The sequence below is a fragment of the Rhinichthys klamathensis genome, unplaced genomic scaffold (assembly GCF_029890125.1).
Source record: "Rhinichthys klamathensis goyatoka isolate OS25496 unplaced genomic scaffold, OSU_Roscu_1.1 h1tg000059l_1, whole genome shotgun sequence".
NCBI classification, from domain to species: domain Eukaryota; kingdom Metazoa; phylum Chordata; class Actinopteri; order Cypriniformes; family Leuciscidae; genus Rhinichthys; species Rhinichthys klamathensis.
The window spans coordinates 9,364,039-9,369,419 of NW_026606604.1; positions in this window are offsets into that span (position 1 = coordinate 9,364,039).

The following is a 5,381-nucleotide window of genomic DNA, read 5'->3' on the forward strand; positions in this document are numbered from 1 at the left end:
GCAGCTCACCTAGACTGCACCCGAGACGCGACGCGACTGAACCACTGTGTGTGTGTGTGTGTGTGTGTGTGTGTGTGTGTGTGTGAGTGTGTGTGTGTGTGTGTGTGTGTGTGTGTGTGCGTGTGTGTTTGTGTGTGTGTGTGTGTTAACAAATGTCCCCACAAGGATAGTAATACCAGGAAATTTGGACTTTTTTGATTTTTGGTCCTCATGAGGAAAACAACTTAATACATCATCATACTAAATGAAGTTTTGAAAATGTAAAGATGCAGAAAGTTTTTTGTGATGGGTAGGTGTAGGGTTAGTGTAAGGGGATAGAATATACATTTTGTACAGTATAGAAATCATTGTCAATGGAAAGTCCCCATAAAACCTGGAAACAGTTTGTGTGTTTGTGTGTGTGTGTGTGTGTTACAGATTGTGTAATTTTTGTTATGTCATTTGTACTTTGCTAATTCCAATGTCAGAAAGGATTTGTTGGTATTTTTTCAAAATGTCAAAATTATATTTTGTTTTGGAAAATGCCCCAATTTTTTTGTGAATTATACACAAATTATGATAATATGAAAAGTTCTACATACTGAATAAGAAGCTTCCATAGAAACTGAGTCTCATAAAGTTTCTGCAACAGAATACTTTTTTTTTAAAGTAATTGCGAATTATCATCACACAATTCCGACTTTTTTTTTCTCGCAATTGCGAGTTTACATCTCGCAAATCTGACTTTTTTATCTCAGCATTACATGATATAAAGTCACAATTGCAAGTTATAAAGTCAGAATTGTGAGATATAATTTCGGAGAAAAAAAGAATTGGGAGATATAAACACGCAATTCAGGAAACAAAGTCACAATTATCTTTTATTCTGTGGCGGAAACAAGCTTCCATAAGTTTCTCTCATCAGATTATTTTTTTTGGTTTCTTTTTTGTGACTTCCCTTTTGCCAGAGCCTGTTTATAAAAACTATTTTTTTTAATTGTGCATGTAAGTGAATGTAAAATATATGAAATGCCCCCAAAATTGTTGAAAACATAGCATTCAAAACCCCTCAAATACCACCCAGCTAACATGAGTCCAGCGGTCCAGTGGTGGACCACCGGTGGCAAAGTCGGCGGCCCACTGGCGGACGCCGCCGGCGGATCACTGGCGTTTTGCTCATCGTTATTCTAGCGGACCTCCAGCGGCAGACGCCGCTTTCCCGACGGTGGTCCGCTATCGTGCCGCTGGTTTATAATAAGTGTTTTATGGCGGACCACGGTCGGTCCACGGTTTATAATCAGTTATTCATGCTAACCAAAATGCCCTCTTACTATAATGGATAAAAAATAAGCAATGTACACCAGTCTCAATAGCAGTTGCAAATATATTTTTATTAGATTAATTTTCAGTGGACAGATTAAATTAATACATTTATCAGATTATTTTACTCAACGTGACTATTAGTCAAGTACATTATAGGATAATTTAAGTATATTTGTAGTACCCTTATGAAAATTAACCATATGGTTTTACCACAGCATTTGCAGCATTTTCACAACAACCAAGGTTTAAAAACCTATATGGTTATAGTCATGATTAGTTGATTACCATAATTTTACAGCAATTATTACAGCAATATTACTAGTTGAACCATGGTTTTGAAAAAAAAAATAACATGGTTGGTAGTTTTACCATAGTAAAACCATATAGTGCTCTTCACAACACAAATCGTTTCAAAGAAGCTTTACAGAAAATGCATGTTCATGGTTACAATCGCAAAATATCCTTTAATCAGCCAGAGGTGACTGCTACTCACTGGAGAGCATCTTCTGGCAACAAAGTAAAGTCCATAAGATACAAGTCATGAGTTTAAAGTCATGTTCAGTTAAACAGACAAATTTTTGCTATCCTTCAACATTTCAAAAGGGCAAGTTTGCAGATTTTCAACCCGCTATTGTTACAATGTTGGTAATATGTAAATGAACAATGTTTACTCTTTCTCTGAGTTACGTGTACTGAGATATTCCTGTTTATGTGTCAGCAAAACTGTCATGCAAACCTTCCCTTACCTTTCCCGGTTTCACAGAAAAGGCTTAAGTCCCAGACTAAAATGCATGTTAAAACTGTCTTAACTGGAAGCAACTTGCACTGACATGTCTTAAAATATTTCAGTGCCATTGTTTTGTCTCAAGATGAACACCAGTAATGTTTTTTTTTTTCTAAAGCCTGGTTCAAGGCAGGATAATTAGGCCGATTTTAGCCCCGATTTACCCCTTCCGACAATATTAAGGACGCTCCGATTATCGTAAAATAATCTGATCAGATATTCCTGCCGTGTGTGGTGTGTTAAGACTGCTCTCGTCTGCTCGGAAGGACGTCGGGACCGCTCCGATCTCAAATCGGGGATATCCAACATGTTGGATTTTTTTGGCCCGATTTCTCCTCGTGTGTGGTGTCCCCCGGGGACAAACGAGCACGCAGCCTGTGGACTGTGGCGTGTAGCCAATCAGAAAGCGAGGTGACGAGGCGCAGAGGAAGCACTGGGAAACAAAATCAAAACAGCCGGCGGCATGGCACACCAGAAAGTCCGGTGGACGTCGGAGATGGATTCGGTTAAAAACAAACTACAAACTATCGCCACTGCATCCTCTTCGTCCGCCATGATTGTTTACTCTGAAGTCACGTTTGATCTCGAGGGATTTTGCAAGATTTTCCGTCTGACCTGGGAATGCTCGGGAGTCAAATCGGTTCGTGTGTGATGTGTTGATTTTGCCGTGTGGCTGCGCACCACACACTGTACGTCCAAAACTGTTAGACCCGTGATTTTTTTATCGCCGTGTGTGGGGTCTCTCAGGTTTGGAAAATCGGCCGATAATTTTAAAATCGTCCCATGTGAATTTTAATTTTTAAAAAAGATTTTAAAAAGCTACTAAAATATCCTAATTTAACTGAGGCCTAATCCTGGCTAAATCTAAGCCCTGTCTGTGAAACCGGGCCAATGCAATATAAGGTTAGTATCTGGCAGTTTTTTATGTCCATCTATAGTTGTCATCATCTGAAGTCTTCAAGAGTGTTGGTGTCATTAGAAGTCTTCACAAGTGAGGCTGGATCCAAACTGGAGCTGCTGTAATCTCTAGTAAACTTGCCGAGCATCCTGAGATAGAAACAGGGAAACAACAGGAGAAAGATTAGCATAGCTGCTGTAATATTTCAGGCAAAAGATGATCATGTGCACTTTTTACTATTTTATAGTCTTATAGTGCAAGATTATGGGATGTGTTAATTGAATGCTTGGATAAAGAGATGCGTCTTTAATCTAGATTTAAATTAGGATTATGTTTCTGGGCCCCAAACATTATCAGGAAGGTTATTCTAGAGTTATTCCCTCACATTCAATTGAATTAATAGGAACTCGTCTGATTTTAATGAGAAAACATGACCTAACGAGTCAGCATTTTTATATTTGAACACTATACATTATTACAATGCAAACGTCCTAAACATTTCTGAGTATTATCAATGTTAAAAACAGTTGTGCTGATTAATATTTTTGTGTAAACCAGTGTAACAATTTATTCCATTTTCTTTTTTTCTCTCTCCAGAATTAATTGTTAAATAGACCCAACATATGTAAATGGTAGTTTATACTACTGTTCAAAAGTTTGGGTTCAATAGAATTAAAAAAATTAAATAAATTCATATTTTTATTCAGCAAGGATGCATTAAATTGACCAGAAGAGAGAGTAAAGATTTCTGTTTCAAATAAATGCTGCTTTTTTTCCTTTCTATTCATCAAATAATCCTGAAAAACTTTCAAAAATATGAAGTTGTGAATTAATTCGAATAGAAATGTTTAATCAATTATCTTTAATAATAACAGAAACAGTGTTGTCATTTACAAGGTTGTTCAGCTTTAAGAAAAGTCGACCCAAAATGCATCGGGGGCGAGAGCGCGCAGATAGAATAGAGAGAAGAGTGATGAGATTGACATCCATGTGTGTGCGCTGTATTCATGTGTAATCCTGTTCATAAACTTCAGTAAACAGTTCGTTTTATGTAATTCAAGTCGTCAGTGGTCATTACTGCTTAAGGAAGAAAAGATACGGCAAGCACAACTGATTTCAACACTGATAATAATCATAAATGTTTCATCAAATTATAATATTAGAATGATTTCTGAAGGATGATGTGATGCTTCATAGAAAACAATTATTTAAATGTTTTAATATTATTTCACAATATTATTGTTTTTACTGTATTTTTAATTAAATAAATGCAGTCTTGGTGAGCATAAGAGACTTCTTTCAAAACATAAAAAAATTGTACCAACAACATTAGTGTGTTTAACATTAGTGTATGTTTGAAGTTTTAGTTTAGTTCCTTTGTCCACAAGTGGAAATTTGTCTTTGGTTTAGTTTTACTTACTAGTAATATGGTTGATGGTGCCTTAGAGATGATGATCAGCTCAACTCTGCTACGATGCAGGGCATCAGCATGGAAGATCTAGGAACACAACAAACCATTTGTTACAGAGCCAACAATATTATACAATAACAGGTTTATTAAAAGGAAAGAAGCTACAGCAGAAATGAATTGCAGAAAAGAGAAAGAATATACAGAAAATGATTTCTTAATTAGGATAACAGAATTTATGTTTTTAGGTTTACTTATCCATTATGTTGTGTTCAAACCCCTATAACACTTGTGGTGTTCCTGGTAAAAAATGACCAGCCTTTAAAGAAATAGCTTATAAATCACTTGTTATGCATATTATCACCCAATATTGGATTCAATCTTTTTGTCAACTTGTTCTCTTTTAATTAGTACTGGTTTTATAATTCTGTTTGCATCTGATTAATCATAGGCCTCATTTATCTAAGAGTAGGCATCTCATTTTTTTTTGTAAAAAAATCATTATTTATAAATAATTTTGAAAATATTAAATAAAATATGAACATCATGTACACATATGTACATGTGTGCTTGCAAACATTGAGCCCTTGGATCTGTGCATGTGTCGGTATGCATACACGCGCTACCCAAACAAACACACACATTAAAACACACAAACTATTTTGAGTATTACACATTCTTTTCCACAGAAAGAAACTTGATCCTACCCTGAACTGCATCTAATATCCATTCATCCATCTGACATTCACTCTCACACTCACACGCGCGCAAACTGGCTTTAGTCTGCAGTGACCCTGTTTCAAAAGAATCTTTCATGTTCTTTGTTTCATCACAGTTTTCAGACAAAATATTATGACATTGTGTTTTGGGACTAGATGTTCTCACACAGAAAAAGATGAAAATTTACAGATATAGATGTTATAGCACAGACACATATAAATGATTCACAGTGTCTTGCTTGTCATTTATTTTGTAGCAGCACAATGGCG